This window comes from Pipistrellus hanaki, assembly GCF_964339955.1.
Source record: "Pipistrellus hanaki genome assembly, chromosome: 15".
Lineage (NCBI taxonomy): Eukaryota > Metazoa > Chordata > Mammalia > Chiroptera > Vespertilionidae > Pipistrellus > Pipistrellus hanaki.
In genome coordinates, this window is record NC_140517.1 from 35991862 (window position 1) to 36006289 (window position 14428).

General features: G+C 41.5%; 1 protein-coding gene across 1 annotated transcript in view; it reads right to left on the bottom strand.

Moving 5' to 3' along the window:
- Window positions 1-7870, bottom strand: part of ZNF420 (zinc finger protein 420) — a 29979-nt gene extending 22109 nt beyond the window's left edge. Inside the window, exon 1 of the mRNA XM_084860839.1 lies at window positions 7563-7870. The gene's annotated coding sequence lies outside the window, so the exon portion shown is untranslated. The remainder of the gene's footprint in view (window positions 1-7562) is intronic.
- Window positions 7871-14428: the final 6558 nt, after the last annotated feature.

Consider the following 14428-nt stretch of genomic DNA (forward strand, 5'->3'; position numbering starts at 1 on the left):
GGCTGTACACACAGTCCACAAAGGAGTGCACCAAGAGTGTCCACCTCAGGTAACTGGGAGGCTGACCCATTGAACCATATAGGACACTTTAACACACAAACCGACCCTACCAACTCAGGGAAGCTGTGAAAATGCCGAGACAAGCAAACAGATCACAAATGAAAGAAATGGAGGACAATAAGCGACTGAATATAGAGTTCAAAACCACGCTTATAAGGTTTTTCAAGAGTTTCTTAGAAAAGGCTGATAAAATAAATGAGACCTATGAGGATATGAAAAGGGATCAACTAGAAATAAAGAATACATTGTCTGAAATAAAAAGATATTATACAGAGTCCTAAAAACAGAATGGAAGATCGCAAGAATCAAGTCAAAGATTTGGAAAACAAAGACCCAGAGGACACTCCTCCACAGAAGCAAGAAGAAAAGAGAATCCAGAAAGTTGAAGATAATGTAAGAAACCTCTGGGACAACTTTAAGCGAACGAACATCAGAATTATGGGCGTCCCAGAAGATGACAGAGAGCAAGATACCGAAAACATATTGAAAGAAATAGTCACAGAAAACTTCCCCCACCTGGTGAAAGAAATAGACCTACAAGTTCAGGAAGCGCACAGAACCCCAAACAAAAGGAATCCAAAGAGGACCACACCAAGACACGTCAGAATTAAAATTCCAAGAGCAAAAGACACAGAGAGAGTATTAAAAGCAGCAAGAGAAAAGCAGGCAGTTACCTATAAAGGAGCACCCATACAATTGTCAGCTGATTTCTCAACAGAAACCATGCAGGCCAGACAGGAATGGCAAGAAATATTCAAGGTGATGAGTAACAAAAACCTATAGCCAAAAATACTCCACCCAGCAAAGCTATCACTCAGAATCGAAGGCCAGATAAAGAGCTTCACAAACAAAAAAAAAGGCTAAACGAGTGCGTCACTGCCAAACCAGAATTATATGAATTGCTGAAGGGGGTTCTTTACGAAGAGGAAGAAAATAAAGATAAAAATTATGAACAACAAATATGTAACTATCAACAAGTGAATCTAAAAACTAAGGGAATTAAAAAATCTGATAAACAATATTAACTGTTGAATATAATAGAATCAGAGGTATGGAAGGGGAGTAGACTGACGATTCTCAGGGAAAAAGAGGAGTGGGGGGTGTGGGAAGATACTGAACATAAACTGTGCACCTATGGATGAGGACAATGGGGGGGTGGGGAAAGGGCAGTGGGTGAGGTGGGAACCTGGTGGAGGGGAAAAAAATGAGGAACTTTTGTAACAATATGAACAATAAAGATTTATTTAAAAAATAATAATTATTTAAAATTGTATTATAGATTATATACATATTGCTTAAAAACACAGTAAGTAGGTACAAAATTACATGAACATATTTGATTGTTAGTTTATAAATTTAATTTGATTGTTATAAAGTAATTATATTTTTAAAATTATTTAAATTTTAATCCTATATTTCTTTCTAAATAATAACAAAACTAACTTGTATTATTTTTCCTCTGAATTTGCCGTAACGTAAGTCGTGTCACTTTCAAGGCCAGCGCTTTTTGCCTCCACTATAAAATATAAATAATACAAGTACTGTCTGCTAAATTCAAGAAAATTTATGTATTTATGAAATAAATAAATTACTTACCTAAATTATCTGAATAGCTGATTTGTAATGACATCACTTTTTTAACTAGCTTACTAGCACGCAGTACAATGTGTATCCTCTGACAGTTACAAAATGTTTTCATCGTTGCCAATCCCAAAAAATGCCATTGTTCATTAAGTCCAAACAATGGTGGTTGAATTCTAACAACTGATCAACAATGCAACGTTTGATAAGCAGTTCTCGATAATCAGTTCTCAACAATTATTTGTTATTATTAAAGTTAAACATTATAAAATTAACAAAATAATATAAAATTCATATCCTCGCTAAATAGCCACATGGCCGCGGAAAACCTTCCTGTTCTCCCGCCGTTCCCTAGCTTGTCGTTCATTCTTTCCAAAAATCGGGACTTTTTTAAAACGCTGCGGGATGCAGGACAAATTGTTAAAAATCGGGACTGCCCTGCCAAAATCGGGACATCTGGTCACCTTACCCTAACTGCCCTTCCCTTGCTAGACTGGATACCCCTAAAAGTCCTCCCTGTAGGCCTGGTCGCCCCCCCCCCCCCCGGCAACTTCCCTCCCCTGAAGGCCTGGGCCCCCCAACTCTCCTCCCCTACAGGTCTGGTCACGCCTAACTGACCTCTGCCAGCCTGGTAACTGCTAACTGCCCTCCCCTACTGGCCTGATTACCCCCAACTGCCCTCCCCTGCTGGCTTGATCACACAAAACTGCCCTCCCCTGCTGGCCTGATTGCCCACAACTTCCTTCCCCTGCCAGCCATCTTGTGGTGGCCATCTTGTGTCCACATGGGGCAGCCATCTTTGACCACATGAGGGCGGCCATCTTGTGTGTTGGAGTTATGGTCAATTTGCATATTATTCTTTTATTAGATAGGATAGCTGAGATTTGGAAATAGTCAAAGTTCTCATCAGTAGATGAATGGATTTAAAAAAAAACACACAAACCTGTGGGACATTTACACTATGGAATACTATGCAGCTGTAAAAATGAGGGACCTCTTATCCTTTAGGGCAGCATGGATGGACCTGGAAAATATTATATTAAGTGAAATAAGCCAATCTGAGAACAAGTATCACATGATCTCATTTATTTATGGAATCTAATGAACAATATTAATTGACCAACAAAATAAGACCCGAAGCAGGGAGGCATGGACCAAACTGACATACCTCGATGTAGGGTTGGAGGACATGAAGAGATAAACCAAAGTACTTATATACTTACTGGAGGCCCAGTGCATGAAATTCGTGCACAAAGGGAGGGTCCCTCAGCCCAGGCTGCACCCTTTCTAATCCAGGACCCCTTGGGGATGTCTGACTGCTAGTTTAGGCCTGATTCTGGCAGTCAGACATCCCACCATTTTAGGCCCAATCCTGGCAGTCAGACATCCTACTGGCTCCTAATTGCTTGCCTGCCTGGTCAACCCTAATTGCCCCCTCTGCCGTCCTGATTGCCCCTCATTGCCTCTGCTTGCAGGCCTGATAGCTCCTAACTGCCCACTTTGCTGACCTGGTCACCCCAAACTGCCCCCCTCCACTGCTGACCAGGTCACCCCCAACTGCTCCTCCCCATCAGCCTGGTCATCCCTTACTATCTCCCCGCTGACCTGGCACTCCCAACTGCCCCCTCTGTTGGCCTGGTCACCCCCCACTGCCCCTGTCAGCCTAACTGCCCCCAACTGCCCCCCCTGCTGGCCTGTTTGCCCCTAATAACACCCCCCTCTAGCCTGGTCGCCCCTGGCTGCCCCCCATCCAGCCTGGTTACCTCTTACTGCCCCTCCCACCAACCTGGTTGCCCCACTCAGACTGCTGTTCAGTCATTTTGGTCGTCCCTCACTAACCCCCCTGCCAGCCTGGTCACCCAACGCAGCCTGCTTGTTCAGTCATTTGGTCATTCCTCACTAATCCCCATGCTGGCCTGGTCACCCCTAAATGCCCCCTCACTGCCAGCCAGGACACCCCCAACTTTCCCCTCCCTGCCTGCCTGGTCACTCTTAACTGCCCCTCCCTATTAGCCTGGTCACCCCTTATTACCCCCCTGCCAACCTGGTCACCCTCAAATGCCCCCCTCTGCTGGCCTGGTCACCCATCACTGACCCCCTGTCAGCCTAATTGCCCCCAACTGTCCCCCCTGCTGGCCTGGTCACCCCCAACTGCCCCCCCTGCTGACCTGGTCGCCCCACGCAGCCTGCTGTTCAGTCGTTTGGTCATCCCTCACTAACCCCCCTGCCAGCCTGGATGTAGGCAGTCATCTTGTGAGGGTGTGAGGGTTAATTTGCATATTACTTCTTTACTAAATAGTATATGCATAGCCCATGGATACAGGCAATAGGTAGTGAAGACCTGAGGTGGCAGGAATGGGCTGGGAGACAAGAAGGGAACAGGGGAGATATCTGTGATATTATCAACAATTATATATATATATATATATATATAAAATGAAAAATTAAAGATTCAAACAAATGCTGCCAACAAGAAATGCACATAGAAGCATGAAACAGACTGCTGAATCTCAGAGGTAAAGCAGATAGGCAGCAGGACGGGGAGGGGAGGAGAAGATTAACCAAAGAATTATATGCATACTAATGGCCTGGTGCACAAAATTCATGCACATTAAAAGGGGATTAATTAGAGAAAATAATTTAATATTGCTATTTGCTCTTTCTCTATAATAGAAGTGTCAAAGATGAAAGAAAATTAGTAAAATGTATATGAAAATCTTCCTCCTGTCAGAGACTGGGACTCACCAGGGGACCCAGAGTGAAGTCCCCGCCCATACACATGTGCCTCAAAATCGTGTGAGACCCAGACCCAGCCGCATCCCTTCCCCCCCCCCCACATTAGGCTAGATCCAGACCCAGCCAATCCTACCCTTGTCAAGCCTCACTGGGCAGGGAGCATGGCCTTAAGTCCCCAGGCTCAGAGCCAGTACAGGGGGACAGGGCCTGAGATCCCCTGTTGAGCCCCGCTAGGCAGGAGGGTGCAGCCTCAGATCCCCTGGCCTAGCACCGGGAGGGGGTGCAGCTTCAGGTGCCCCATCAAGCCCCAATGGGCAGGGGCACTGCCTGAGTTTCCCCGACCCAGCACTAGGGGTGCACCTTGAAGTCCCCCTTCAAGCCCCACTGGGTGGGGAGCATGGCCTGAAGTCCCCTGTCAAGCCAAGCCAGGCAGGTGGGCCCAGCCTCAGGTCCCCTGGCCCAGTGCTGGGGTGGAGGAAGGGCATGGCCTGATGTCCCCTGTCAAGCCCTACTGGGCGGTGGGTGTGGTCTGAGGTCCCCCGGCCTAGTGCCGGGGAGTGGGGGGGTGGGGCATGGCCTGAAGTCCCCTGTCAAGTTTCACCAGGTGGGGGGCGCAGCCTGACATCCCCGGCCTGGTGCTGGGGCGGGGGAAGCAGCCTGAGGTCCCCTAGCCCAGCACCAGGACGGAAAGTGCACCTTGAGGTCCCCTGTCAAGCTCTGCCAGGTGCGGGGCATGGCCTGAGGTCCCTTGTCAAGCCCCGCCAGGCAGGGGGGTGCAGCCTCAGGTCCCCTGGCCCAGTGCTGGGGTGGGGGTGCGGACTGAGGTCCCCCAGCCTGGTGGTGGGCAGTGGGCATGGCCTGAGTTCCCCGGCCTGGTGCCAGGGCAAGGGGTGAGGCCTGAGGTCCCCTGTCAAGCCCCAGGGGGGCAGGGGAGGGCGTAGCCTCAGGTCCCTGCTGATTGCTCATTAAGGCTCCTTAAGGGAACTTGGCCTCAGCTGTGGATGCAGCCACCTTTTGTGGTGAAGTGATGGTCAATTAGCATATTCCCTCTTTATTAGATAGGATATGGATGACCCCTGGACACAGACAGTAGTGTAGCCTTGGGGAAGGGGGCAGAGGAAACAGAGATGGAATCGGGGACAGGGAGGGAAAAAGGGGACATCTGTAATACTTTCAAATAATAAATATAATTTTTTTAAAAAGAAATGCACTTTAACCATCAGAATACAAATAGGTTAAAAGTAAAAAGATTTAAAAAAAGACATACCATGTTAATACTAATATAAAAAGCTGAAGTGACTACATTAAATATCAAAGTAGAGGTTCCAAGCAAAGAATATTACTGGGACAAAGGATACTATTTCATAATGACTAAAGGGGCCAATCCACCATTAGGACATGTAATCTAAAATATTTATGTACCTAATAATAGGGCTTCAAAATAGATGAAGCAGAAACTGACAGATTTTGAACCGACAGCAGAATAAATTACATTAAGATTGGCAAGTGATAATTTTTAGCAGGTTCATTATACTCTTGTGTACATTTGAAAATTTTAAAATGTTAAAAAAGCGATGCTGCTATGTCAGAAATATGAATTTCAAATCCACTCTTCCTTAAGTGAATGACTATTGGGAAGCATCTATCACAATTTACTGCTCATATTCCTTTCTCCCAATCTATAGAAAACTGCCTTGTCCCTGCATTATTTGAAAACGCTTAGCTAGGAAATGTCCTGTAACAAACAGAGGGAGATCAGGAAACAGAGAAAATATCTACTCACCCTAGACTTTGCTTTTGAATGTGTAACAGCTTTTTTTTTTTTTTCTCCCCCCCCCCCCCCCTCCCTGGGCCCTAGTCTCAGGAAAAGAAAATGGAATTATGAAATATGAGGCCTTTCTTAGGGCATATTCTAAATTAGACCGTAAGTACCCTCATTTAACATGGAAGGCAGTCAAAGCAGTGCTCCACTTTATCAGAAAGAAGATCACAGCTATCTTGGGCTAGAATTTATTTCTGGATTCAAAGTTCTCCCCTGGAAACAGACCCCTATAGGGGAGTGTTACAAGTTCTTAAGTGTGTGGCTTGCCTCATACAGCACACTCTGAAAGCATTTACACTCATGGAACCCCATTACATTTATAAGTGGCCTTTCTTTAAGCTGTTACCAGCTTTAAAATTCTCATCTCAAGGCCTGTGGCTTAGAAATAATTAATTCACAGGCTTAAATTTCTAACTTCTTGTCACTTCTGGCATCCAATACCCAAAGTGAGAAGGCACTGGAAAGCAGCAAGGAACCTACAATTGCAATCCCAGGATAAGGTAAAGATACAGAATAAAGCAATCAATAGAGGCCATGGCTGGATGGGGGAAAAGGAGAGGGTCCTCACTGTGGCCATAAGAGAAAGAAGTCAAGTCCTCAGGGAAGGACAAAGCCAGGTGGGACTCATGACCCATAGGCTAACTTTAGCCCAGAATGAACCCCCAAAATACAAAAACACAATTTTACCTCTGTACCCCACTGAACTCTCATATGGACAGAGACTATAAAATATACAAATGATGACACAAAGGGACACAATCCCATTTCCCCAGCCACTCAGCCAGTCACATTGACCATATTAATACTACACAGTCAGACCACCTAGTCTTAACAAAATCCAAACATACACAGAGAATACACACAACCTCATTCAAGCACATCCAAGCACCCTGTCAGGGACACACAATGGCCCAAAACACCCTTTCACAGCAGCAATTTTACTCTTTTCACAATGTTGAAAACAACACGGCCACACAATCATACAGTCAGAAAAATACAACCAAGTACCAGGTCGAGGAAAAAGCAGTCACAAACACTAAATCACAGCAACACCTCAAAGTCGCAGGAAAACCCCAGTAATACACATGACACAATCACATCCACAACCTCCAAGTGACACAAGAACATCTAAACACCCTTTCACAACAGCACTGTCGCGCACCTGTAACACCACCAATCACAGCCGTATTATCAAACCGTCAAAGTCATAAACCACTCACACAAACACTTCAACACCAAACCACCGTCACACACGCCCGTTCACCAAGTCACCAACACGTCATGCTTGTCTCACAATACAAATCCACGAGGCACGGCCACACAAGAAATTACACCGACGCTTCCTCCGAGCATTCCCGCCCACCTCGACAGAAGGTACAGCTCAGGATCGCCCTCGGGGTCCAGGGCGACTTCGGCTTCACGGGTCCCACCAGGGCTGGCCCAGCTCTTCCACAGATACAGCCCTCCCCCAAAGCGAGGCCCCCAGATGGCGCGAACAAACAGAAAGGAAGCCGCCTTAGGAAGCGGCGGCTCTGGGAAATGTAGTCCAACCACAGGAAGGCTGTGGCTGGCCAGCGAAGACGCTAGGAGACACAGCCACCTAGTGGGGCTCTGGGACCCGGCTGCCAGTACGCGCTGGCGCCCAGGGCCGCAAGGGGATTTCTGGGAGAGCCCGCGCGCTCGCGGCACGCAGGCGCAGGCGCCAGGAGCCACCTGGGCGAGGAGGAGGAGGCCGAGACCCGAGTCCAAGTCCCACGTGAGCAGAAGGTGGGAGGGGCCGGGGGTCCAGTGCAGGGGAGGAGCTGGGGCGGGGCGGCGACCAGTGGGAGCTTGAGACTAACCAGGACCCTTTTTGTGTCTCGCCTGGCCCTTAGGAGTGTCAAGTGTGTGAAACAACGCGAGGTGTTGTCAGGCGCACTGAGTCCCTCGGCGGCGGGTTTATTTCTCCCCTTGTATGATTCTACGTGCTGTTGGGTGTGGGTGACCAGACTTGAAGACACATGGTATTGGCATTTTTCCTAACTGTGGGATTGACTGACAGAGTAGGGAACTCTGCTATTGTGCCTTCTTTGTTTTGTGTCCATATAATTGAGTGTGGTTACGTGACTGACTGGTTTTGTGTGTGTGTGTGGTTTTGTGGGTTTTTTTTTAATGTAAAATGTGCTTTTCTTGTGCCTGTGTTTCAGTGTTTTGTATGAGTTCGACCAGAAAAAGAGCATTGTATGACTGTGAAAAAACAATGGATGATCAAGTTATTTAGTCCTTGAACACTAATTTGATGATCTGGAAAAAGTTACCAGTTTACCTGGCAAATAAATTATTTTTTATCAGAGCAAATACATCTATTATGGGGAATACTACAAAACTAACATCTTTATTTTAAAGAAATTTTATTTCAAAGCCAGTCATAGAGTAACTTTTTTCCTCTGCCACTGTCCCCCAAAATAGGCAGCCATTATTTTTTACTATTAGGGTGACATTGTTTTGAAAGGTTAAAAGGCCATCGACTAATTAAATAATATAAGTTTATACATAAGAAGAGTGAATTTTAGCAGAGTCCAGCATTCGATTTCCTGAATTCCAGGTCAAACCCTTCTCCCATTCTCTCTCTCTCTCTCTCTCTCTCTCTCTCTCTCTCTCTCTCTCTCTCTCTATATATATATATATGACTTTTTAAATTATTGATTTCAGAGAGGAAGGGAGAGAGAGAGATAGATAGAAACATTAGTGATGAGAGAGAATCATTGATTGGCTGCCTCCTGCATGCCTTCCACTGGGTATGGAATCTTCAACCAGAGCATTTGTCCTGACTGCAATCAAACACATGACCTCCTGGTTCTAAGGTGGATGTTCAACCACTGAGCTACGCCAGCTGGGCAACTCTCCCCATTTTTTGATGAACAAACCTTGCCTCACAGAGAAAGGAACTTAAGAATGTATGGTTTGTTGGTAACCCTGAGCTTGTCTTCACTTTAAGATGTCATGGCCTTTTAAAAATATAAAATCACAGGCTTTTTGAAATTCCAGCACAGAGAAGAGTTATAATTCCACCACTGTTCCAGGAGGAATTTATTAATAAAATTTGCTCTGACCTGCAGGGCCCTATACCAAATACTTGGATCTCTTTCTATGTAAATATGACTGGAATAGCAAGTTTGGTGATGAGGATTGTTGAATGAATGAAACAGTGTACATGATTCAATATAGCTATGTGAAATAAAGGTGGTTAAATTGCAACTTAAGTGTGGGTAAAAGTGGAACAAGACTTTTGTTAGAGCATGAATGTGAGATTTATATTTGTGTGTTGTTGTTTTTATAGGTTACACATTCTGGTTTCAAATTAGATGGCATACATTGATTTGAAACCACATCTATTTGATTCTGGGTTATTTCTTTTGGTTTATAAATAGTTGTGATGACTGCTTGCAAGAAGAAGGAGGCTATTGTTTAAAAGTGGAAAACAGCCCTAGCCAGTTTGGCTTAGTGAATAGAATGTTGGCCTGTGAACTGAAGGGTCCTGGGTTCAATTCCAATTAGTGGCACATGCCTGGGTTATGGGCTGGATCCCCAGTGGGAGGCGTGCAAGAGGCAGCCAAATCAATGATTCTCTTTCATCATTGATATTTCTATCTCTCTCTCCCTCTCCCTTCCTTTCTGAAATCAATAAAATTATATTAAAATTGAAAAATATAAATTTTTAACCTGAGATGAATAAATTCCATATGGATGGTCTTTTTATTGTGACATTTTGTATGTGTAGATATGTGGTAAAAATTTTTTAGAGAAAATATAGACAGTTTTGTCAGAACCACAAAGAGATACTTTGACCCAGAGAAATTAAGACTAATAGAAATACAAATTGCAGGAGCTGAGAAGAACTTTTTTTTTTCGCATACCGTATGACATATTTAATATAAAAATATAGTATATATTTTATGAAGGTTTACATCAAACTCTTGTCAGTGGTATTCTTTGGAGCGAGAAGTGTCAGAAGTGACTTAAAACATAACTGATCATCTCTTTTTTGTTTTTAACAACAAAAACGTCTTATTTATTTAAATTTAAATTTTAAAAATTCAAAAGAAAGTGGATACTTTGAAGATTTGGAGCAAGAAAATGTGCCAAGGGACCTAAACTCTGTAGAAGCAGACAAAATCCAGAAAACATGCCCTCTCAAGAAGACTGCAGAGTGATAATTTTTTATTTTATTTTATTTTTTTAAATATTTTATTGATTTGTTTACAGAGCGGAAGGGAGAGAGATAGAGAGTCAGAAACATCGATGAGAGAGAAACATCAGCCAGCTGCCTCTTGCACACCCCCTACCGGGGATGTGCCCGCAACCAATGTGCATGCCCTTGACCGAAATCGAACCTGGGACCTTTCAGTCTGTAGACCAATGCTCTACCACTGAGCCAAACCGGTTTTAGCAAGAGTGATAATTTTTTAGCTCTCAGGTAACTTGTTTATCAGCTAGCAGTTTCAGAATTATGTCCTTGTAACCCATTTTGACCTTACAGATCTTAAAGGATGTTATCTTTTTAGTCCAGCAACTGGATTCAGCACTGGTAGTGGCTGCCTGAAAACAGCATTGGTATGTTCTCTTTCCTGGCACTGGATCATTTTCTTTCAGTCTTTGTTGATACTGGCAAATAGTTTTTACTTTTTTCCAAAAGATTGAATTTATACCAGTACATACTAATCAAGCATACAATTAATTAAAGTATTTGAGGCACTCTGATCTTTTTATTTTTATTTTTCCCTAAGTTTTTATTTTGAAAAATTTTAAAGCTACAGGAAAACTAATAGTGTAATGATGTATACTGTATATCCCTCATCTAAATTCACCAGTTTTTAAACATTTTGCACCATTTGCTTAATCTCTATTTACAACTATTTATATATATTTTGTTTGTTGCTCAATATTTATGAATAAACTGCACACTATATATACTTCACTATTAAATATTTTAACTTGTACATCTAAGAATAAGGTTGTTCTCCTGCATAACCTCAATAATATCATAAATACACATAAGAAATTTAACATTGATTTGTAATGTCATCTGTTATATAACCTTATTTAAATTTCCCCCAAAGGTTCCCCAAATGAACAATTCTGTATATCTGTTTTAAAAACTGAGCCACAGTTTAAATCAAAGCCATATATTGTCTTGACTCATCTTTTTTTAAATAAACATCAAATATTTATTTCCATTCTGGAGGCTGGAAAGTCCAAAACTGATTTGGTTAGCTCCAAGACTGATTTGATATAGGAAGATTTGGTTCTTGGTAAGAATCCCTTCCTGGTTTACAGATGGCTGCCATGTCACTGTTTTCTCACATAATGGAGAGAGGATACTTATTTTTAGTTTCTTTAATGTAGAACGGTATTTCCCTGACCTGTTTTTGTGTTTCATAATGACATTTTTGAAGAGTCTAGAATGTCATTTTGCAAAATGTCTGACATTCTGGATTTGTTTTGTCATGACTAAGTTAATAAAGAAGGAATATTAAATATATTTGGCAAGAATACTATGGGTGGTGATGTCTTTTTATTTTATCATATAATATTTTATCATATCAAGGAACACATAATTTAAATTTGATCATTATTGGTGATACTGAATTTGTTCACTTTGGTTTAAGTTAAATGTGCACCTGATTTCTCTATGATAAAAGTTACATTTTTTCTTTGTTAAGCATAACAAACTCCTTTTACCTAATTGTTTTAGCATCCATTAATGATCCTTGCCTAAATAAGTTATTAAATTAAGGTTCACAATGGTGATTTTTAAGGTTATCATTCCTTCTTTATTATAAAAGAGCTTTACCTTTCCCCCCTCTGTTTCTCCCTTTGAGTTATTACTACTGCATAGATTTCCATGCAAAGTATTTTAATACAAGGAACAATGTATTTTAGCCCATTTATTATCATTTTTTGTGTTGCTCAAATTGTCTCAAGTTTACCCTCTCAAGCTGTCTTTGAGCACTCCCATACTTTTTAAAAAATGTATCTTTATTGATTTCAGAGAGGAAGAAAGAGGGAGAGAGAAATAGAAACACCAATGATAAGAGAGAATAATTGATTGGCTGCCTTCTACATGTCCCACACTGGTGATCGTGGCAACCAGGGCCTGTGTCCTGACCTGGAATCAACTGTGCGTGACCTCCTGGTTCATACATTGGCGCTTAACCATGAACCTTGCCTGCTGGGCCTTTCTTGACATAGATATTTCAGACATGTTATACATTCCCTGTCCTAAAACTGGTAAAAGCTACTTACTGAGGGAATTTTTGAGATGATATTTTTAAATATATATCCTCAACAAAGACATCCATAAGTAATTTGTGGCACCCAGATGCAATGGAATGTTATACATCCAATAAACTTGGTCTTATTAAAATTAAAAAGTTTAAATGAACAAAAATTAATCTTAAATTTTACTCAATATTGCATCAATGACATCTATCCTTGGCAATATTAATGTAAATGGCTGGATAGATAGTATTCCATTGTTTAGATTTACCAAAATTTAAGTCATTCCTCTTTGATGAATATTATGTTGCCATTATTTTCAATATAATAAATAATACTCCCCTGCCGGAACCAGTTTGGCTCAGTGGATAGAGCGTTAGCCTGCGGACTGAAAAGTCCCAGGTTCAATTCTGGTCAAGGGCATGTACATTGGTTGCGGGTGCATTCCCAGTTAGGGTTGTGCAAGAGGCAGCTGATCGATGATTCTCTCTCATCAATGTTTCTAACTCTCTATCCCTCTCTCTTCCTCTCCGTAAAAAAAAAAAAAAAATCAATAAAAAAAAAATATATATATATATATATATTTTTGTGTGTGTGTGTGTGTGTGTGAATATTTTATTGATTTTGTACAGAGAGGAAGGGAGAGAAATAGAGAGCTAGAAACATCGATGAGAGAGAGTCATCGATCAGCTGCCTCTTGCACACCCCCTACCGGGGATATGCCCGCAACCAAGGTACATGCCCTTGACCGGAATCGAACCCGGGACCCTTCAGTCCCCAAGCCGACGCTCTATCCATTGAGCCAAACCGGTCTTGGCAATAAAATATATATTTTTAAAAATGTAACAAAATATATATATACATTCTTGAGCATAATAAATAGTCATTATTGAAATTTTCAAAATAAATGTAAAAAAAAGATAATTTTTAAAAATCACTGGTAATCTCACAACCAAGAAGAGATTACCATATAAATATTTATGGTACTATATACTATTTTGTATAATATATATATATATATATATATATATATATATATATATACACACACACTATTTTTCCATTTTTGAAACATAAAATGTTGCAGTAAAGTTCATATGCTATTCAAATATTCCTAATTTTAAAAGATATTACTTGTGTTTTGAAGTAATGATAGAACCTATTTTGAATATTTATCACTAAGATGTTAACATTTGTTAATATGGTGAACATTTTCTTGGGACATATGGGTTGAGCAAAAGTAGGTTTACATTTGTGAGTACATGAAAAACAGAATTTACTCTTGTATTATTATTTATTATTATATTATTTTTTGTATTACAACTATAAATCTACTTTTGCCTACCCTGGTATATGTTAAAGATTACATGGTATCTATTGGTCATAATTTTTAATCATGCTACACCTGTTGGAATCCTGTAACATATTTGAGTAGTTCCTTATTTATGATAGCATTCTCCTGGATCTTGACCCTGGCTTTGGGTGATTAAAAATTTGTTATTGCAGGGCCAGGGACCTTCAAGACCTCTCCTAAGAAAAGCAGAGATAATTGAACTCAGAAGAATTTATCTACAGATTGTATATTGGGAAACTAGAGAGATCTCATCTAGCTAGAAAATGACATCTCCCCAAATTTTTAAATCTACCATATGGAACACCTTATTTCTTTGCTTTGTGAATCTGAAACCTTGCTCCATGTTCTCAGAAAATGCTTAGAGCTTTTCAGAGCTATACAGAGACTACTCTGCTGTTAGATTTGTTTTTCCACATTTCACACCTTTCTCTAGCATTTCCTGGGATGGCCTTGCTTCCCTAATAACCATGGAAATGGGCCTTAATTATTGAACAGCCAGAGTCTGGCCAATTCCTCATCTTTTACTATTATCCAAGATGGTTAGGTTTTTTGTTTGTTTGTTTGTTTGTTTGTTTTTTAAATATATTTTATTGATTTTTTACAGAGAGGAAGAGAGA